The sequence below is a fragment of the Erythrolamprus reginae genome, chromosome 2 (genome assembly GCF_031021105.1).
Source record: "Erythrolamprus reginae isolate rEryReg1 chromosome 2, rEryReg1.hap1, whole genome shotgun sequence".
Classification (NCBI taxonomy): domain Eukaryota; kingdom Metazoa; phylum Chordata; class Lepidosauria; order Squamata; family Dipsadidae; genus Erythrolamprus; species Erythrolamprus reginae.
In genome coordinates, this window is record NC_091951.1 from 344109478 (window position 1) to 344132834 (window position 23357).

Genomic DNA, 23357 nt, shown 5'->3' on the forward strand with positions numbered 1-23357 from the left:
TGTGAAGATCAGCTGGCCAGCACACATGCACGCGCTGGAACCCAAAAGAGCAGCTGATGATAGCGCACATGCCCACAGAGAGGGCTCTGTGCACCAGCTTTGGCACATGTGCCATAAGTTTGCCATCACAGCTATATATGATTTATGGTAGAGCAGTGATGGTGAACCTTTTTTCCTCGGGTGCTGAAAGAGCATGTGCAGCTCTATCACGCATGTGCGAATGCCAACACCCATAATTCAATGCCAGGGGAGGGCGAAAGCCACTTCCCCCACCCCCTGGGAGTTGAAGTCCAAATATCTTCAAGTTGCCAAGGTTGGGAAACACTGGCCTAGGGGTAACTCAGTTACCCCATGCCTGGCGACATAGGTGAGTTTTGAGTAGCTTACGAAAGGCAAGGAGGGTGGGGGCGGTTCTAATCTCCGGGGGGAGTTGATTCCAGAGGGCCGGGGCCGCCACAGAGAAGGCTCTTCCCCTGGGTCTCACCAGACGACATTGTTTAGTCGACGGGACCTGGAGAAGGCCGACTCTGTGGGACCTTTTCAGTCGCTGGGATTCATGCGGCAGAAGGTATTCTGGCCCGATGCCACTAGACCTGTAAATGTTCTTTAGATGTTTCAGCTTCTGGCCACCTAATCTCTTTGTTGCTCTTCTCTTTCCAGAGTCCCAACATTTTTTTTTTACATTATGACCACCAAAATTGAATGCAGTATTCCAATCGTGGTCTTCCCAAGGTATCATAAGGCATTCCCAAATTCTCTTCCAAACAAATAGGAGAAGGGCCTTTGCACCATCCACCAAATTCTCTTCTGAGTCAATTGGACAAGGACAAGGTGATTGGTGCAAGTCCTTGTCCTTATTTGCTCGGAAGAGAATTTGAAGCGTGTCATTTAAATTACATTCGACATGCACTGGCCTTCAGGAGCCTTGTCACCCATTGCATAGCAACCCGATTTATTATATTCTGCCCACGCTGAGCTGTAGCGCAGCATTCTGGGCATGCACAGAGGGTAAAAGAACCCAAATGGTGGTGTCAGGGCATGTGGGCGGAGCCTCGTGCTCCCTTTGCAACGCCTCTCTAATGACTGACAGGCAGAGGGGTCAATCCAGGTGATGAACCTCAATTCAAACCAAGATCTGAACCGCAGTCTTCACTCATGGCATTTTCAGCTGTGCTTCTCAATTCCTAGTATGTCTTTCTGCAAGACTGCCAGCCATTAAAGAAATCTTAGTTAATGAATTACACAATTACTCATACGAAGAAAAGAAATTAATTAAATTTAATTAAATCAGATGAAAAGGAAGATGGGTGATAATAGCAAATTAAACGGTATCCGTGGTAATTCTAAACATATGAAACCCAATGTGAACAGGAAACACTAGCCCAATACATAAATAAGAACGGGGCAAGGCTTAGAATCTCGTCTGAAATAATTCAGTGTACAATAATTTCCTGAAAGCCAACAGGGAAGTCTAGGTCTGATCAATAAGGGGAGGCCATTATAGAGAGGGTGTGGTGGCCTAGAAGTGGAGCTCTCACCTCACAAATCAGGAGGCTGTGAGTTTGATCCTAAGTAGAGGCAGGTACAGTGATACCTGATCTTACGAACTTAATTGGTTCTGGGACGAGGTTTGTAAGGTGAAAAGTTTGTAAGACGAAACAATGTTTCCCATAGGAATCAATGGAAAAGCGATTAATGCATGCAAGCCCAAAACTCACCCCTTTTGCCAGCCAAAGCGCCCGTTTTTGCGCAGCTGGGATTCCCCTGAGGCTCCCCTCCATGGGAAACCCTACCGCCAGACTTCCGTGTTTTTGTGATGCTGCAGGGGAATCCCAGCAGCGCAAAAACGGGTGCTTCGCTGGCAACAGAAGTCCGGGGGTGGGATTTTCAGCAAGGGGAGCCTCAGCGGAATTGCAGCATCACAAAAACACGGAAGTCCTCGAAACCCCACGTCCGGACTTCCGTGTTTTTGTGATGCTGCGATTTGGCTGAGTCTCTCCTCACTGGGAAACCCCACCTCCGGACTTCCATTGCCAGCGAAGTGCCCGTTTTTGTGCTGCTGGGATTGCCCTACAGCATCGCAAAAACACAAAAGTTAGGAGGTGGTGTTTCCCATGGAGGAGAGCCTCAGGGAAATCCCAGCAGTGCAAAAATGGGTGCTTCGCTGGCAACAGAAGTACGGAGGCGGGGCATCCCAGTGGCGGCGGCGGCGGCTTGGGTTTGTAAGGTGAAAATAGTTTGGAAGAAGAGGCAAAAAAATCTTAAACCCCAGGTGTGTTTCTCGAAAAGTTTGTATGACGAGGGGTTTGTAAGACGAGGTATCACTGTATTTCTCTCTCTGAGAATATATCTCCTGAGCTAAACTTTGCATTGGCGATAGGAAGGGCATCCCGCCAGTAAACACTTTGCTAGCTGCATTCAGTTTCTCAGACTCCGCAAAGGAATTAAAAGAGTTATTAAAATATGATTATTTTAGAGTAGCGGGACCACCATACAAAAGAAACATTTCCCATCCATGTTCTCCTGCTCATCTTCCAGAAATGTGGGAAAACCACCAGCTACACAATCAAGTGAATCAGACCAATTTTCATTAGACCAGGTATCCTGCCAAGTTTTATAAAAGCCTGTATAGGTCAACGCCAGCCCCTTACCTTGTATTTCATATCATGTCTCAAGACCTAAAATGGTCACCTAACATCAAAAAAGCACAACAAAGAATGGTCTTCCTACGCCAACGCAGGAAGCTCAAACTGCCCAAGGAGCTGCTGATACAGTTCTACAGAGGAATCATTGAGTCTGTCATCTGCACCTCTATAACTGTCTGGTTCGGTTCTGCAACCCAACAAGACCGACACGGAATTCAGAGGAGAATCAGAACTGCAGAAAAAACAATTGCTGCCAACCTGCCTTCCGTTGAGGACCTGTATACTGCACGAGTCAAAAAGAGGGCGGGGAAAATATTTACTGACCCCTCAAATCCTGGACACAAACTGTTTCAACTCCTACCCTCAAAACATCGCTATAGATTACTGCACACCTGTTGTGGTTCCGTCTGAGGCCCCTCCGGGAACGGCTGATCTTCTGTCGGTTTCCAGCTCAGAGGGAGAGGCTGAGGAACAGGAGGTGCAGACAGACGAGGAGGAGGAATCCCAGGCTGAAGAAGAGGGAGGACAGCCAGAGTCCCACCAGGGGGAGCTCTCTCCAGCAAGCAGCCTGGATTCCTTAGAGGAAAATGCACAAGCCATAATTGATCTGCGACAAAGAAGAGCTACTCAGAGACGGAATCAATTGGCTAAGTACTTTTAGCATTAAAGTGGCAACAGCTGGGTTTGGGTGTGGTGCTCTTGGGAAAGGCTAAAAGGCAGACCCACCCTTCCTGGCTTGTGGAGTTTTATCTTTGAGAGTCGTGGGACCTGGCTGTGAACTTTGGCGTCTTGGAATCCTGGTTTGTGCCTTTGACTATTGAAATCTTGGGGGGGGGGGGGGGTGCCAGCAAGAAGCTTGATGTATTGTCTGGACATCAGGACCCTGCTGTAACGTATTATAGCCTGTCTGTTGGGAAGAACAGGTTTTCCTCTGTGCTTATTTTTTCCAGTTATAAAATACTTTTGGCTTTTACCAGAGTGTCTGGCTGTTTTTTCCAGTTGGTGTTGAGGTCTGGGGGAACCCAGACAGAACAACACCAAGGCAACTAGACACAAGAACAGTTTTTCCCCCGAACGCCATCACTCTGCTAAATAAATAATTCCCTCAACACTGTCAAACTATTTACTAAGTCTGCATTACTGTACTATTAGTTTTTTTTCTCATCATTCCTATCACTCATCTCCTCCCACTTATGATTGTATGACTGTAACTTGTTGCTTGTATCCTTAAGATTTTTATTGATTGTTTCTTCATTGCTTATTTGACCCCTATGACAATTATTAAGTGTTGTACATCATAATTCTCGACAAACGTATCTTTTCTTTTATGTACACTGCGAGCATCTGCACTAAAGACATATTCCTTGTGTGTCCAATCACACTTGGCCAATAAAGAATTCTATTCTATTCTATTCATTTGTCCTTGATCCCAAGAGAAGCACTGGGTCTTTTCTTCCTTACTACCCAGCTGCCTAGAAAATTATAAAAGAGAACGGACAAAAACAGGAAATGATTAATGTCTTAGCTGGGCTCATACTTTCCCCAAAGTGTTAAGGATTTTTCAGTAAGTAATGTAGTTGTTTTAAACCTCGGGGATCAGGACCCCGCTTGGGGGTTGAACGACCATTTCACAGGGGTCCCCAAGGCACCAGAATAGAAGCTTAAGTTCCTAACACCAGGGGAAATTTGTCTTTTTCCATGGTCTTAGGGGACCCCTGTGAAATGGTGGTTCGATCCCCATGTTGAGAAAAAGTGACCTACCGGTACATATGTCTCAAAGTTTGGTGAATTCACATTGTTTCATGAATCATTGTTTCAAGGTAGTTTAGCATCTTGGTTTGTTCGCATTTGCCGCATATTACAATAAATTGTCATTCATTCATTCATTCATTCATTCATTCATTCATTCATTCATTCATTCATTCATTCATTCAATTTTTATGCCGCCCTTGTCCTTAGACTCATGGGGGCTTACAACATGTTAGCAATAGCACTTTTTAACAGAGCCAGCCTATTGCACCCAAAATCCCGGTCCTCAGTTTACCCACCTCGGAAGGATGGAGGGCTGAGTCAACCTTGAGCCGGTGATGAGATTTGAACCGCTGACCTTCAGATCTACAGTCAGCTTGTGGCCTGCAGTACAGCACTCTACCTGCTGCGCCACCCCGGCTCATTTACAAACCCTGTAGCTTTAAGGAGGATAAAACTGATTCCATAAAGCATCTTTTCCAAACGGACCATTCTCAGCGACATAACTGAAAAGGAGTCCCACAAAGCTTCCACATATGTTTTGCAAATGTGTATTTCTAAGTCAACAAAATAACACCAAGCCGTCTGCTACTAGATTATTAACCAGAAAAGCGAAATAAAACTTCTGTGCGCTATACTCAAAATACAGTATAATGTCTCTCGATATGACATCACCTCCTGGGAAACCCTGGCGCAAGACTGATCAAGATGGCGCATGCTGATCCACCAAGGCTGCCAGACGTCTGAGGACAGAAGAACATTCATAGCAGTAGAGAAGCGAGCACTCCGCAAAGCCAGAGTTGCAAATGCTGCGACAATGGTGCCCACACATGTCTGCCCTGAAGGCATGCAGCCCTCCCCCGGTGGGTCGCCCTCTAGGGAGGCACTGCATGCCATGATTGCCACATCAGAATGAAATGACAGAGAAAGTTTTCTCGATGAGAGGACGACCTTGAATGCATCAAGACCTCTTCTTTTTATTGTGTTTTCACAGTTCTGACATGTGGTACAGAATAACCAATTCGCGAACGCCACATACATTAAACCATCCTCCAACTATTCATTCCTATACCATATAAGGCTTCCCTTTAGGTAATTAACAGAAGCTACATTCTTTGCCTTTTCCCAGGAATGTGTTAGCAAAGGAATGTCAATAATGCATTCTTATATGGAAGTTTAGCTATAGGTTTTTCTTCACATTGCATACCAAGTCCATACATGGTCTGCAGCTTGCTTACTCAGCCTAGACTTTACTGCCTTTCCATAGAGGAAGAATTAAAGTTTTATTCAGCACACGATTTAGGCTTAAAACATCACTCTCCAGCAATATTTTATTCCCAAATTTCAGTGCTTAAAAACCTATGATTACAACACTGCCCAACATTTGGCAGAAGACTTCATGCTTACCAGCCACCTGAGGACACATCGTGGACAGCCCACAACCTGTTAGATGTCAAGGTCCTCTTTGAACACGATGGACAAATGTCAACATCATTACAGTAGAATGACAACAAAATGATTTCCAGATGTGCTGAATATCAATGCAGGTAGTCCTCAATTTACCACCACAACTTAACTCCGCAGCAGCTGAGCGGCCGCTCCATTCTCTCCCTCGCCCAAAGGCCCCTAGCTCTTCGCCCCAGCCCTTTCGTCACAAAAATCCACATTCAGCCACAGCCTTTTGGCCACATGGGACACTTCGCCTCCATCCAATCAGAACGGTCCTAACAAAACGCTACTTTTGGAAGGAAAGAATGGGACAGTTTGCTCTTTCATACACACACACACACACACACACACACACACACCAGTTGAATTATAGAGATGGAAGAGGCCTCAGTGGCCATCTAGTCTGACCCCCTTCTCATTCAGGAGACTTACAGAATGATAGAGAGGGAAGGGGCCTCAGTGGCCATCTAGTCTGACCCCCTTCTTATTCAGGAGACTGTTACAGATGATAGAGATGGAAGTGGCCATCTAGTCTGACCCCATTCTCATTCAGGAGACTTACAGAATGATAGAGAGGGAAGGGGCATCAGTGGCCATCTAGTCTGACCCCCTTCTCATTCAGGAGACTTACAGAATGATAGAGAGGGAAGGGGCCTCAGTGGCCATCTAATCTGACCCCCTTCTCATTCAGGAGACTTACAGAATGATAGAGAGGGAAGGGACCTCAGTGGCCATCTAGCCTGACCCCCTTCTCATTTAGTCCCATGTGGCCAAAAGGCTGTGGATGAATGTGGATTTTTGTGATGAAAGGGCTGGGACAAAGAGCTAGGGGCCTTTGGGCGAGGGAGATAATGCAGTGGCCTATCAGCTGCTGCGGAAGAAAGAGCTTCATCCAACTGGCGGAGGCAAAATGTCCTAAACCCTGCTCCAGATGGATTAGTTCTTCAGTCACTCCAGCATTTAATTCTAGTTTGTAAAAAAAAAAGGGGGGGGCTGGGGGAATAAACTAGGCCTATATACAGAGGCATGAAAAAAGAAAAATATTCATCATTTCGCACACTGAAAAGTTACTTAGCCAAGGAAGGCTAACGAGATTAAGGCTGATGTAATTCCTGATGTCAGTGTGTAGACGGCAGCTGCTCCAATGGCATCAGGAATCTGGTAATCTGGGGGAATCCCACAGGAAATCCACGTGGCAATTTTAGATGCGCCTGACGCGGAGGGAGCCAGCACAAAGAGAAGGAGGCTGCCTCGCAGATTACCTAACCGAAGGATTTTCCTGCATCTTTCCAACACTTTTAATTTTGTATCTAAAAAAAAAAAAAAAGTGTCAGCTTCAATTTACACTTTATAGCTATGGCTGCCATCCTGAATATTGCAGGGGGAGAGTAACTTTTGCTAAACTTTGATACACTGATTAAAAACCCTAATTTGTGTTTCGAACAACACCATTACTTGGTTTGGGTTTAAAGAGGTCCAGACTGTGTTCTGTATTTTTTGGAGTACAGTGATCCCTCGATTATCGCGAGGGTTCCGTTCCAAGACCCCTCGCAATAATCGATTTTTCGCGATATAGTGGTGCGGAAGTAAAAACACCATCTGCGCATGTGCGCCCTTTTTCCATGGCCGCGCATGCGCAGATGGTGGAGTTTGCGTGGGCGGCGGGGAAGACCCAGGGAAGGTTTCTTCGGCCGCCCAGCAGCTGATCTGCTCGGCAGCGCGGCAGCAGCGAGGAGCCGAAGATCGGGGTTTCCCCGCCGCCCACGCAAAGGGGAAACCCCGATCTTCGGCTCCTCGCTGCTGCTGCGCTGCAGAGCAGATCAGCTGCTGGGCGGCCGAAGAAACCTTCCCTGGGTCTTCCCCGCCGCCCACGCAAAGGGGAAACCCCGATCTTCGGCTCCTCGCTGCTGCCCGCCCGCCGCTCGCCCGCCCGCCCGCCGCTCGAGAGCAAGAGGGGGAGAGATAGAGAAAGAGAGAGAAGGAAAGAAAGAGATGAGAGAGGGAGGAAGAGAGTGTGAGAGAGGAAGAAGAAAGATAAAGAGAGAGAGAAAGAAAGATGAGAAAGGAAGAGAGTGACGTCATCGGGTGGGAAAATATTTTTAATTAATATTTTTTGAAAAATCGCGATATAGCGTTTCGCGAAGATCGAGATCGCGAAAATCGAGGTATCACTGTATTAGACACACTAGAGTATAAGATGCACCTAGATTTTAGAGATGGAAAACATGGTATTGGCAGTTCTGTGTTAGCAAAAACTTCTGAAGAGAAGGATTTAGGGGTAGTGATTTCTGACAGTCTCAAAATGGGCGAGCAGTGTGGTCGGGCGGTAGGAAAAGCAAGTAGGATGCTTGGCTGCATAGCTAGAGGTATAACAAACAGGAAGAGGGAGATTGTGATCCCCTTATATAGAGCGCTAGTGAGACCCCATTTGGAATACTGTGTTCAGTTCTGGAGACCTCACCTACAAAAAGATATTGACAAAATTGAACGGGTCCAAAGACGGGCTACAAGAATGGTGGAAGGTCTTAAGCATAAAACGTATCAGGAAAGACTTCATGAACTCAATCTGTATAGTCTGGACAGAAGGAAAAAGGGGGACATGATCGAAACATTTAAATATGTTAAAGGGTTAAATAGGGTTCAGGAGGGAACTGTTTTTAATAGGAAAGTGAACACAAGAACAAGGGGACACAATCTGAAGTTAGTTGGGGGGGAAATCAAAAGCAACATGAGAAAATATTATTTTACTGAAAGAGTAGTAGATCCTTGGAACAAACTTCCAGCAGACGTGGTTGGTAAATCCACAGTAACTGAATTTAAACATGCCTGGGATAAACATATATCCATTGTAAGATAAAATACAGGAAATAGTATAAGGGCAGACTAGATGGACCATGAAGTTTCTGCCGTCAGACTTCTATGTTTCTATGTGTTTATGTGTGTGTGTATTTGATTCATTGTCTTTCAGATTTTAATCTGATCTGTATACATTTCCGGGATTAGGTTTATTGACTTCTAAATGTTGGGGTTTTTTTAGATGACGTGTGCATTTCTCAAGATCAATGTGCTAAAGAGAAAGACAGGGCCATTAAATTCCATTAAGCCTCACTTTCTCCTGTTGAGCTTCAATGTACACAAAGTCAGCAAATAAATAAGGCAACCCAATTCAATTAAATAAAACATTTTGTTGTTTAGAAGAGGCATGAGGGCTCAGCTCCTCAGCCAGGTCTTCGCTGAATGAAATTACTTCTTGGTTATCTTTTTGCCAGACTCTTTTCTTTTCTTCTTTTCTTCTTTCCTTTCTTTCTTTCTTTCTCCTTCCCTCCTTTTTCTCATTATTATTATTATTATTATTATTATTATTATTATTATTATTATTATTAATTAGATTTGTATGCCACCCCTCTCCGCAGACTCGGGGCGGCTCACAACAGTGATAAAAACCAATATATATTGACAAATCTAATAATTAAAATCTAAGATAACAATTGTACATTTAAAAATCTAAAAGCAAGGAACCCCAATATAAAAAACATACATACAGTCATACACTAGAACTACATAGGCAGGGGGAGATGTCTCAGTTCCCCCACGCTTGACGACAGAGGTGGGTTTTAAGGAGTTTACGAAAGGCAAGGAGGGTGGGGGCAATTCTAATCTCCGGGGGGAGTTGGTTCCAGAGGGCCGGGGCTGCCACAGAGAAGGCTCTTCCACTGGGCCCCGCCAAACGACATTGTTTTGTTGACGGGACAGGGAGAAGGCCCACTCTGTGGGACCTAACCAGTCGCTGGGATTCGTGCGGCAGAAGGCAGTCTCGTAGATACCCTGGTCCAGTGCCATGAAGGGCTTTATAGGTGATAACCAACACTTTGAATTGTGACTGGAAACTGATCGGCAACCAATGCAGACTGTGGAGTGTTTGTGTTACATGGGCATTTTATTCTTTCTTTCTCTTTCTTTTCTTTCTTCTTCCTTCCCTCCCTCCCTATCTACCTACCATACAGTGTAGGGTTTCTCATCTCCGGTGCTACAGGTGTGCTTCCAGAGACCGATGTGCGCAGAAGCACATGCGTTGGTGTGAAATTCGCCTTCTGCGCATGCGCGGAAGCAAAAAGACACCGAAAAATGGCAAAATCTCTCACATGCAAGCGACCTCGTGCAAGATGTTGCTTTCAGCGCATGTGAAGAAGCCGAATCTCGCATGGGCGCACGCGTCGGGCATGGGGAGATGTGTGTGAATCGCCATTTCTGCTACCACACTATAATGTGGCCAGCACTGGGTACAACTCACTACTGCTACCATACCAATCTAAACACCGACTCCCAGAATTATCATGAGTCTCCCAGCCACAAATGGTTTTTTGAGTTTTTCCAGGAAGTGCAGGCAGTCCTTGATTTACAACCATTCCTTTAATAATCAAAGTTATACAGCACAGCCTTTGCAGTATGCCCTACATGGCATAGGACCAGACTATCTCTGAGACGGCCTTCCACCGCATGAATCCCAGCGGTCAGTGAGGTCCCACAGAGTTGGTCTTCTTAGGGTCCCGTCGACCAATGTCAGCTGGCAGGACCTGGGGAAGAGCCTTTTCTGTGGGGGCCCCAGCCCTCTGGAATCAGCTCCCCCCGTAGATTCGCACTGCCCCCATCCGCCTTGTCTTCCGAAAGAGTTTATTTATTGATTGACTGATTGATTGTTAGAGTTGAAAGGGACCATGAAGGCCATCGAGTTCAACCCCCTGCCCAAGCAGGAACCCTATAGTACACCAGTCAAGTGGCAGTTCAATCTTCTCTTAAAAATGTCCACAGTGTTGGAGTTCACAACGTCCGCTGGTAGGTTGTTCCATTGGTTGATCGCTCTGACCGTCAGGAAGTTCCTCCTTATCTCCATGTTGAATCTCTCCTTGGTCAGCTTCCAGCCGTTGTTCCTCGTCCGGCCCTCTGGTGCCCTGAAGAATAAAGTGATCCCCTCCTCTCTGTGACATCCCCTCGTATACTTGTAGACTGCTATCATGTCCGCTCTGGCCCTCCTTTTCTCTAGGCTATCCATGCCCAGTTCCCACAGTCTCTCTTCGTAAGTCTTGGTTTCCAATCCCTTAATCATCTTGGTTGCTCTTTTCTGCACCTTCTCCAGGGTTTCAATGTCTCTTTTGAAGTGTGGTGACCAGAACTGAATACAGTACTTCAAAAGAGACATTGAAACTCTGGAAAAGGTGCAAAAAAGAGCAACCAAGATAATTAAGGGATTGGAAACCAATCCCCTAGGTTACTAGATCTTCCCCCTGACCAATGAATGTTTTTTAGTATGATTTGTTGAATGAATGTTAATGGAAGTATTTAAAATTAGAGTTTTTAAGGATTGTTTTTATGTATATTAATTGGATTGATTTATTATTGTCTCTTTGTATATGCTGTGAGCCGCCCCGAGTCCTCGGAGAGGGGCAGCATACAAATCCAATTAAACTTAAACTTGGTCACCTGATCAAAATTCAGGCCCTTGGCAAGTGGCAAGTATTTATGATAGTTGTGCTGTGCCAAGGACATATGGCCACACTTTGTCATCTTTCCAGCTGGCTTCTGACAAGCAAAGTCAATGGATGGAAGCCAGATTCACTTAACAACCTCATGATTCACTTAACTAAAGTGATTTGTGATACAAGAGGCCGTAAAATAGGGTGCAGCTGTCCTGCTTAGCAATGGAAATTCTGATCCGATGTCCAGAACTACGGTACCTGTATCATTACCATCAAATGGGTGAACAGTGCGGTCAGGCGGTAGGGAAAGCAAGTCGAATGCTTGCCTGCATAGCTAGAGGTATAACAAGCAGGAAGAAGGAGATGGTGATCCCGCTATATAGAATGCTGGTGAGACCACATTTGGAATACTGTGTTCAGTTCTGGAGACCTCACCTACAAAAAGATATGGATAAAATTGAACGGGTCCAAAGACAGGCTACAAAAATGGTGGAAGGTCTTAAGCATAAAACGTATCAGGAAAGACTTCATGAACTCAATCTGTATAGTCTGGAGGACAGAAGGAAAAGGGGGGACAGGATCGAAACATTTAAATATGTTAAAGTGTTAAATAAGGTTCAGGAGGGAAGTGTTTTTAATAGGAAAGTGAACACAACAACAAGGGAGCACAATCTAAGGTTAGTTGGGGGAAAGATCAGAAGCAACGTGAGAAAATATTTTATTGAAAGAGTAATAGATGCTTGGAACAAACTTCTAGCAGACGTGGTTGATAAATCCACAGTAACTGAATCTAAACATGCCTGGGATAAACATATATCCATCCTAAGATAAAATACAGGAAATAGTATAAGAGCAGAGTAGATGGACCATGTCTTTTTCTGCTGTCAATCTTCTATGTTTCTATTACGCAATTATCAGCTGTCCCAAATATCTGTCTGAACTTTGGCCAATGTATTTATGGTACAATGGTTCTGTAAATAAGCAATATATCTCTGGTTTCCCTCCAGAAGGAAATGAACCTAAATTGTCTTTTGTGCACAAATTACTTGTTATAGTTTTGCAAAAACAAAACAACAAACAAGCCGACAGCTAAAACAAAGAATTAGCAACCTGATTCTTTATTTATAAATTAGAACCTTGATACAATTAGATTACTATGAACATGTAAAAGTTGTTTAACCAGAATTTTTAACAAGAGTGGCTTGTTTTAGATCAATTTCACATACTGGTATCCTTGTCTCAGCTTAAATGTAATATAAGGCTAATGGTAATTTCCTTAAAAAGATAAATACTAAATTGAAAATTATCAGATGCAATCACCTAGTTTAAATTTAATCAAGTTGACTGAACTGGTTTTCTTGCTATTGTCACACACAGAAGAATTATTATAGAATTCTTTATTGGCCAAGTGTGATTGGACACACAAGGATTTTGCCTTTGGTGCATATGCTCTCAGTGTACATAAAAGAAAATATGCATTAGAAACACAGAAGACTGATGGCAGAAAAAGACCTCATGGTCCATCCACTCTGCCCTTATATTATTTCCTGTATTTTTATCTTAGGATGGATATATGTTTATCCCAGGCATGTTTAAATTCAGTTACTGTGGATTTACCAAACACGTCTGCTGGAAGTTTGTTCCAAGGATCTACTACTCTTTCAGTAAAATAATATTTTCTCATGTTGCTTTTGATCTTTCCCCCAACTAACTTCAGATTGTGTTCCCTTGTTCTTGTGTTCACTTTCCTATTAAAAACACTTCCCTCCTGAACCTTATTTACGGTAACCCTTTAACATATTTAAATGTTTCGACCATGTCCCCCCTTTTCCTTCTGTCCTCCAGACTATACAGATTGAGTTCATTCAGTCTTTCCTGATACATTTTATGCTTAAGACCTTCCACCATTCTTGTAGCCCGTCTTTGGACCCATTCAATTTTGTCAATATCTTTTTGTAGGTGAGGTCTCCAGAACTGAACACATTCATCAAGAAACATGAGGTACAACACTTAATGATTGTCATAGGGATCAAATAAGCAAATAAGGAAACAATATTAATAGAAATCTTATGGATACAAGCAACAGTTACAGTCATACAGTCATAAGTGGGAGGAGATGGGTGAATTATTATTTGTTTGGATTTCAATGCCGCCTTTCTCGGTAGACTCAGGGTGGATTACAAAGATAAAAATACAAAATACAACAAAGGGAAACCGAAACATAAAACTAGGGCCAAAGTTATTTAAAAAATAAGTTATTTAAGTTAGAATGCTTTTCTGGTTGCCTATAATGCCCATTTTTAAAATTTCTGCTTTGGCACAAGGCAAATCCTCCATGGACATGCCACAAATACAGATTAGCAAAATAATAATAATAATAATAATAATAATAATAATAATAATAATAAATAAATAAAAATCAATTCAGAAAAACTGGTTTTGAACAAGTTTCTAGTCCTCACAAAGAGTGCAGTTGCATACAAAGAGGAAAAGCAATAGAAACATAGAAGACTGACGGCAGAAAAAGACCTCATGGCCAATCTAGTCTGCCCTTATACTATTTCCTGTATTTTATCTTAGGATGGATATATGTTTATCCCAGGCATGTTTAAATTCAGTTCCTGTGGATTTACCAACCACGTCTGCTGGAAGTTTGTTCCAAGGATCTACTACTCTTTCAATAAAATAATATTTTCTCACGTTGCTTTTGATCTTTCCCCCAACTAACTTCAGATTGTGTCCCCTTATTCTTGTGTTCACTTTCCTATTAAAAACACTTCCCTCCTGGACCTTACTTAACCCTTTAACATATTTAAATGTTTCGATCATGTCCCCCCTATCAAGATACTTCCAAGTTCCTTTTTTATATACTAAACCCCCACGAATGTGTCTGATTTTCCAACCGCAACAACCGAGATTGAGGCAAAGTCGGTACGAGTAGTGAGGATAGAGATCCAAGCGATTGGTTTTCATTTTAATTCTAGGCAGCCATGCTTGAAATGTTTTGCAGGCTCACCGGCCTGCTAAAAAATTAGCCTACCTTGGGATCCAATGCTAAGCCTTTTGGAAATTTATGAACTCCAGGCTGCTGCCAGGAGAAGCATCTTTTAAATTAAGGCAAGGGACAGCTTTTGGGATGAGCTATGCATTCAGCTGCAAAGATCTTTAAAAAAAAAAACAACCGGGTTAGACCGAAGGAAGGATGGAGGCAGAGAATAGGGTGAGGTTGGAAGGGAAGCGACTGTCCCCTTTCTAGCTATAGCTAGAGGTATAACAAGCATGAAGAGGGAGACTGTGATCCCACTATATAGAGCGCTGGTGAGACCACATTTGGAATACTGTGTTCATTTCTGCAGACCTCACCTACAAAAAGATATTGACAAAATTGAACGGGTCCAAAGACGGGCTACAAGAACGGTGGAAGTTCTTAAGCATAAAACATATCAGGAAAGACTTAATGAACTCAATCTGTATAGTCTGGAGGACAGAAGGAAAAGGGGGGACAGGATCGAAACATTTAAATATGCTAAAGGGTTAAATAAGGTCCAGGAGGGAAGTGTTTTTAATAGGAAAGTGAACACAAGAACAAGGGGACAAAATCTGAAGTTAGTTGGGGGAAAGATCAAAAGCAACGTGATAAAATATTATTTCACTGAAAGAGTAGTAGACCCTTGGAACAAACTTCCAGCAGACGTGCTTGGTAAATCCACAGTAACTGAATTTAAACATGCCTGGGATAAACATATATCCACTGTAAGATAAAATACAGGAAATAGTATAAGGGCAGACTAGATGGACCATGAGGTCTTTTTCTGCCGTCAGACTTCTATTTTTCTAATGCATCCCCCAGAAGATCTAGCAAGAAGATCTAGCAAGACAATCTCACCCTCGTGTTCACGTTTGGAGCTTTCTGAAGCCCTCCGTCTTTCCCACGACTAAGGGGAAGAAAAATTCAGACGTGGTTACATGATAGGGAAAGATGGATGAAGGAAGGGGCTGCGGAGAATAAGATCCGAGGGGCATTTACCAGAATTATAACGGGAAAATGGACCACGCCCCGGGAATGTTTTTAAACTATATTGGAGCTTTTTAAAGTCTTTTAGTCATATGAATTGGATTTTTAGATTTCTACTTAAGAACTTAATTCGTTCTGTGATCAGGTTCTTAAGTAGAAAAGTTTGTAAGTAGAAGCTATTTTTCTCATAGGAATCAAAGTAAAAGCAAATAAGGCGTGCAAACCCATTAGGAAAGAAATAAAAGCTCGGAATTCGGGTGGGGGGAGGAGGAGGAAGAAGAGGAGGACAGTCGCTGCCGAAGGAAGAAGGTGAGGTGAGGGGAATTTTAAAAAACCCAAAACTTTAAGGCTTAAAAAAAAAAAAGAGGGACTTTGAGGCGGTGAGGAGGAGCACCCGCCTCCCATACACTCGCCGTAAGGCTGCCTCCCATACACTGTGCCAGAGAGAGAAACCCAGTGGGAATGGCAGGAAACTGGCCGGGCCTTTGTGCCGCTCTCAAATTTCCTGGGAATTTTTTCAAGGTTCGGGTTCTTAAGAAGAGGCAAAAAAATCTTGACCACCCGATTCTTATCTAGAAATGTTCTTAAGGCGTTCTTAGGTAGAGGTACCACTGTATTTGCTATTTCTTTTGATATGCTGTGAGCCGCTCTGAATCCTTGGAGAGGGGTGGCATATAAATTTATTTTATTTTATTTATTAATTAAACAATTATAGGGAGATAATTTGTACATATAAAACATTAGATAAGTAATGATAAAAAGTAGACAATAGGACAGGTAGGCACAATGGTACGCTTATGCACGCCCCTTACAGACCTCTTAGAAAGGGGGAGAGGTCAATTGTAGTTAGTCTAAGGTTAAAGGTTTTGGGGTTAGGAGTAGAAACCACAAAGTCAGGTAGTGCATTCCAGGCGTTGATTATTCTGTTGCTGAAGTCGTATTTCTTGCAGTCAAGTTTGGAGCGGTTGACATTTAGCTTAAATCGATTTCGTGTTCGTGTGTTGTTGCGGTTGAAGGTGAAATAGTCGTTAACAGGTAGGACATTTTGGTATATGATTTTATGAACTATAATTAAGTCGGAACGGAGACGACGGAGTTGTAAGTTGTCTAAACCAATAATTTCAAGTCTGGTGGAGTAAGGAATTTTGTTGTGAGAAGAGGAGTGAAGGACTCTTCTTGTGAAATATTTCTGGACTCTCTCCATTGTGTTGATGTCAGATATGCAATGTTGGTTCAATCCATCCAATCCATCCATCCATCCATCTATCCATCCAACTATCCATCTATCATCTAGCTATCATCCATCTATGCACCTATGCATGCATGCATCCATCCCTCAACCGGCCCTTGCAATCTTGCCACCCGCCTGTCAAAATGCACATGCAGAGGATTGCGTGACATGTCACCACAAGAGAGCACTAAATGCTCCGAATTTGCTTTCTCTTAGCAAGACCTCTCACTTTTGACAGCCCTCGTCAAGAGTTATCTCCAGCCCGGGTGGGAAGATAGAATAGCAAAGCATCTCCTGCCGGAAGGATATTAAAAAGGAAAAGGTTTTGCCATCCAAAAAACCGACTGCATGTGTGTGGGGTGGGTTGCCAGTTTCCATTTTATATCCCTGTATAAACACCACACCGAATATGCAAACCATTCCCTTGTAAACAGCTATAGCTCAGATAAGCTTCTCTTGCACATTCGTAGCGGCACATGAAAATCACAACATCCGTGGATCAGTTAGAACAGCCGGAGCATTAAACCCAGGTATTATAATTTTTTTAAAATCTGCATTTAATAACCAAGGAGTCTAGGCAGGCATATCTAAGCTACTAGCCTTCTATGTGTATGTATGTATGTATGTATGTATGTATGTATGTATGTATGTATGTATATATGTGTATACATACATACATACGTGTGTGTGTGTTACTATAGATCTATTTTGGGCTTATTTGCCTTCATCATATATATATGTCACGTTTTTGACACAAAAAACATATATATACAGTGTGTGTGTGTGTGTGTATGTATATGTATATGTGTGTATATATATATATATATATATATATATATATATATATATATATATATATATAACGGGTTTTTTTGCTGAATTTGAAAATTAAGGGAGACTAGGATAGATCTATTTCGGCCTTATTTTGGCCTCATCAGTTAGCCATACCCACTGGGACTTGAACCTGCAACCTTTGCCTTGTAAGGCAGAGAATTATCTTCTAGGCTACAGTATCCAGTCCCTTCAACAATATATATTGTTCTGAGTTCGGGTTTTGCCCCGTGTAATATTTTGAATGTCTATGCCACGTTTCAGTGAAATCACATTCACCATCATCAGGTTGAAGTTGTAAGCTTCGTGCTGTTGTAAATATGTATGTATGTATGTATGTATGTGATGAAGGCAAATAAGCCCAAAATAGAGCTATAGTAACACCCACACACACATGTATGTATACACACACACACACACGCATACATACATATGTATGCATACATACAAGTATAATGTTTTTTGTGTCAAATCACCCTGGTACATTGAAGGAGCATCACGGTTTGCTTTTTGCCTCTCGGCCCAACCCAGGGCCATTTCCAAGGCAGTTAATTTATTCATAGCCGAAAAACTATATTCTGTATGTGTCACATGTTTTTGCTGAGACTAGGATAAATCTATTTCAGCCTTGTTATGGCCTCATCAGCTAGCAATACCCTCACTGTGACTTGAACTTGCAGCCTTTGCCTCCGAAACTATAACTGGAAAAGGCAGGGAGAAGCCTCCGTGGAGCCTCTCTAGGAATCTCCTGGGAGGAAACAGGGCCGGAAAAGGCAGGGAGAAGTCTCCATGGGGCCTCTTTAGGAATCTCCTGGGAGGAAAGAGGGTCGGAAAAGGCAGGGAGAAGTCTCCGTGGGGCCTCTCTAGGAATCTCCTGGGAGGAAAGAGGGTCGGAAAAGGCAGGGAGAAGTCTCCATGGGGCCTCTCTAGGAATCTCCTGGGAGGAAACAGGGCTGCAAAAGGCGGGGAGAAGCCTCCATGGGGTCCCTCTAGGAGGAAACAGGGCCTCCACCCTCCCTGTGTTTTTCCCAATCACATGCATTATTTGCTTTTACATTGATTCCTATGGGAAAAAATTGCTTCTTCTTACAAACTTTTCTACTTAAGAACCTGGTCACAGAACAAATTAAGTTCCTACGTAGAGGTGTCCTTGTATGTATGTATGTATGTATGTATGTATGTATGTATGTATGTGTATGTCACATGCTTTTGGAAATATATATATGTCAAAAAAATACTCAAAGAATACATCATAGATCTGAATGAATGAAATATTCTCATTGAATACTTTGTTCTGTACAAAGTTGAATGTGCACAACAGCATGAGAAATTGATTGTCAATCAGTGTTGCTGCCTAAGTGGACAATTTGATTTCACAGAAGTTTGATTTACTTGGAGTTATATTGTGTTGTTTAAGTGTTCCCTTAAGTCTTCGGAGAGGGGCGGCATACAAATCTAATAATAATAATAATAATAATAATAATAATAATAATAATAATAATAATATATTTTTGATATATATATATATATATATATGCATATTCCTTTGTATAATGTGCTCCTTTAGCAAAATACAACCTCCAGACCTTGCAAACCAGCTCAGAGCCATTGCAATCCTTGCAATGCTCCATGTGTAGAACTGGACAGGGAAATCAGCGCCAAAACAAGAACACAAAAAAACCCACCCAGGGCCTCTGAGAAAACCGAAAGGGATTACAATGGTCTAGGAACACGTAATCTAATGGCATGAAGAGGAGAGCAGAGGGGTTGCCTGACCTCAAGACATTGCCTGGGGAAGAGAAAGCTGGTTTTTAAAAAAAATAAAGATCACAAAGAGAGATTTACACACACACCCAGAGAGAAAATCTGAGCATCCCATCTCGATGTACGAGGCAGATCCTTCTAAAAAAAACCCAAAACAATCATGCAATTTCAAGCATAAGCCTTCCAACTAATCCGACACTTTTCTCAAGAATTTGCAGAATTTAAAACAACAACCCAGCCAAAGGAAAGATGCCCCCGTCCATCGCAGCACCAATCCTTTGCAAGGTGGAAATCTGTGTGGGGGATTTTTTTTTGGGGGGGGGGGCAGTCGGGAGAATGACCAGGCTGTGCATCACTCCACCTCTTTCTCTCCTTGCCTCCCTCCACCGGAGGATGGAGGATCTTTTGTGCTTTGGAAGGAGGCCTTTTCTTATCTCCTAGGCTGACCTCCGCCAGGCCTAACCAACCAGCCAACCAACTAACCAAACCAGCTGATGATTTTTTGCCCGGTTTCCGCAGAGGAGGGCTGGCAAGGAGGAGAAAAGAAGCAGAGAAAGCGAGACTGATTTGCAGAGAGAGAGAGAGAGAAGGGATGAAGAGAGGTCTAGACGCCCTGAGTCCCTCAGGAATAAGCTGCATACTAATACTAATAATAATACTAATAATAATACTAATATCATCCATGCAAAAATACATTGCACAGTCCTAGATGCTTCGGAAATGTTTGACTTGTGATGTTGTGATACGAAATCCAGCATATCAATCTCATTTGCTGCGTATTACTGTTTTTGTGAATAATAATGATAATAATAGCCAAGCTATGTTTGATTGGTACGTAGGCTGTTTGATAGATTTGATCTATGGGTTTTATAACGGGGTTTCATAGTTTCAGTTTGGGGTTTTATAATGGGGGTTTTAATAGTTTATTATTGATATTTGAGATCTTTTTATTATTGAATTATATGTGCATTGTTGTGAGATGTCCTGAGTCCTATGGGATTGGGCGGCATAGAAGTCGAATCAAATCAGTCATTCAATCAATCAATCAATAAATAACAACAATATCTGTGCGCATCATACGAAAATACATCACACAGTCCTAGACGCTTGGGAAGTGTTCGACCTGTGATGTTGTGATATGAAATCCAGTATATAAATCTTGTTTGCTGTGTGTATTACTGTTTTTTGTGATGATGATAGGATCTGCATGCATCATATGAAAATGCACCTAGTCCTAGACGTGTATTACTGTTTCTTGTGAATATAATAATAATATAATGATGATGTTGATGATAATAATAGGATCTGCATGCATCATATGAAAATGTCCTGTACAGTCCTAGACTGTTTCTTGTGAATATAATAATATAATGATGATATTGATGATGATGATGATAATAATAATAATAATAATATAATACTATTTATTATTGTTGTTATTATTGTTGTTGTTGTTTTTATTATTATTTTTAAATAATAATAATAATAATAATAATTATTATTATTATTATTATTATTATAATAAAAAACACAGGCGATAGGGCATGCCCAGAATCGCAAGGGTTGGTTGGTGGTTTGGGGAGGGGGGGAGAGAAAGAAGACTCCCCCCCCAGAAGAGCGATTCTTTTAAAAAAAGCAAATTAAATCAAAGCAAAGCAAATCAAAATGAAAGAGGAGGAAGAAGAGGAGGAGGAAGGCTGGAGGTGTTGGAGGAGGGGGGGCTGCGCGGCCTCTTTCTCTCCACCCCTCTCCGTCCCTCCCCCGATCGGAAAGCTTCCTGCTTTTCCCCGGCACCTGCGTCCAAAAGGGAAGCGATCCCAAAGAGGCCGCAACTTTTTGTCTCCCCGCGGCGGCCGCAAAACAAAGGGAAGCCGCGCCGCCCGCCCCGCCCCGCCCGAGCCACGACAACACAGTGGATGGGGTCGGTAGGTGGACGAGGGGAGCCTCGCAGCGCAACGGAGAACGGAGGGAGAGAAAAGAGCGGGATCGACGGCGCCCCCACTCCGTCTTATAGGATCGCGCGCAGAGCCCCCCCTCCCCAAAAAACCTCCCCCCCTCCCGCGAATAAGAGCCGCAGCTGCCGCGCTCGCTCTGCACCCCTGCGGACCCCCCCAAGCCCCGCGATGGGCGGGAGACCCCTTCCCCTTACCTTGGCCGAGAGTCCCGGGAGGAAGAGGACGGCTGGAGGGCTCCGAGGACTCGGGATTAGACGCCGCCCTGCAGGGACATGGGGCCCGGTGGAGCGAAGGGAGAGAGCAGGGCGGGCTGTTGTGATGATGTATTGAGTGGGGTGGGGGCGTCCCTTCTTCCCCGCAGCCGCAGCAGCCCCGGTCCCGACGCAATCCCGGGCTCCTCTCTTGACACGGGAGGAGAATGCAGGAATGTGACGTGCCCGGCTCCGCCCGGCCAAGCCACGTGCGTCGGGGTTGTGTTTAAAAAAAAAAAATAGGGAGAGAGGCGCGCGGCGGCTCCTGGGAATTGTAGTTCCATCCGGGAGAAGGGGGGGAAGAGGAAGGCGGGAAGGAGGAGGAGGGAGGCGGGAGCTGCATTATACCGGTCTGGAGAAAGATGTGTGAGGGGGGTGGGGGATGGTTCCCTCTTTTATTGTGGCTCCTCAGATGGGGTTGTTGTGCGCGCCCCCAGGGCAAAATTAACCTGGATTGAGCTTCTATCTGTCTATCTAAGTAATAGTAATAATAAAAATAATAATAATAATAGTTATAATAATAATAATTAATATATATATAATAATAATTATTATTATTATTATTTATTAGATTTGTATGCTGCCCCTCTTAGAGAACTATCTATCTATATCTATCTATCTTATCTATCTATCGATTTATCTATCTATCTGTTTATTTTATTATTTATTATTTTATTATTTATTTATTTTTCTTCCTTTCTTTCTGCCTTCCTTCCTACCATCCTTTTTTGTCTTCCTTCCTTTTCTTCCTGTCTTCCTTTCCTTCTTCCTTCCTTCCTTCCTACCATCTATCTTTCTTTCCTTTCTTTCTGCTTTTCTTCCTTCCTACCATCATTTTTCTTTCTTTCCTTTCTTCCTTCCATCCTATTATCTTGACAAATGTATCTTTTTCTTTTATGTACGCTGAGAGCATCTGCACCAAGACAAATTCCTTGTGTGTCCAATCACACTTGGCCAATAAAATAATTTTATTCTATTCTATCTTTCTTCTTTCTTTTCTTTCTGCCTTCCTTCCTTCCTACCATCTTTCTTCTTTTTTTCTTCCTTCCATCTTTCTTTCTGCCTTTCTTCCTGCCATCTTTCTTTTTTCTTTCTTTCCTTTTTCTTTCTTTCCTTCCTACCATCGTTCTTTCTTTCTCTCCCTCTCGCTCTCTTTCTTTCTTTCCATTTGCATGCCACCCAATACCCCAGGGACTCCAGGCGGCTCACAATAAAAGAAAAATTAAAACGTACGCTATATAATATTAGAACGTCTGAAAAAAAGCCATTTAAGATTTATCCTGGGTGGGAAAGGAAGCTGGCTGGGATCTTTGCCTGGATGTCAGCTCCCATCCTTCATTTTGGCCACGGGAAAGACCCGGCCTTCGCTCTTGGCTACATTTCCCCCCCACACACCACCAGATTCCGTAATTGGTAGGTTTCCCTCGCTTTTTGTGAAGGGCAACTTCACATCCACCCTAGGAAAAGAAGCCGGAGCCTCTGGGGTTGTGTGTCCCTTTTGATAGCTTCTCGCAAAAAGATCTTTTGTGTGAGTCTCCCTCCATCGGCCGCTGCTAGAACGCCGCACGCACCTTCCCGCCTGGTGTGTTTTCCAAGACGGGAGGAAGGGAAAATCCTTCCCGGTTTTTCTTTTAGATTTGGCTAAAAGGGGGAAATTGACAAAACTCTGTCAATTTCACCTGCTTTAAGAAAAAAGAAAAAGGAAAGTCTGTTGTTCAGCTGTTCAATTGGAAAAGAGGGAGGAAGGAAAGAAAGAAGGATGGGCGGGAGGGAGAGAGAGGAAATAAAGAAGGATCCGAGGGAGGGAGGGAGGAAGAAAGGAAAGAAAGAAAGATGGGAGGGAGGAAAGAAAGAAAGAAAGAAGGGTGGGAGGGAGGGAGGGAGGAAAGAAAGGATGAGAGGTGAAAGGATGAAGGAAAGAAGGATGGGAAGGAGAAAGAAAAGAAAGAAGGATGGGAGGGAGGGAGGAAAGAGAAGGATGGGAGGGAGGGGT

The 23357-nt window shown here is 43.2% G+C and overlaps 1 protein-coding gene across 2 annotated transcripts in view; it reads right to left on the reverse strand.

Moving 5' to 3' along the window:
• Positions 1 to 21521, reverse strand: part of CTIF (cap binding complex dependent translation initiation factor) — a 217360-nt gene extending 195839 nt beyond the window's left edge. The window contains exon 1 of one of the 2 annotated variants that reach the window (XM_070743583.1): positions 21308 to 21521. The gene's annotated coding sequence lies outside the window, so the exon portion shown is untranslated. The remainder of the gene's footprint in view (positions 1 to 21307) is intronic. The other variant, XM_070743582.1, reaches the window with a different exon arrangement.
• Positions 21522 to 23357: the final 1836 nt, after the last annotated feature.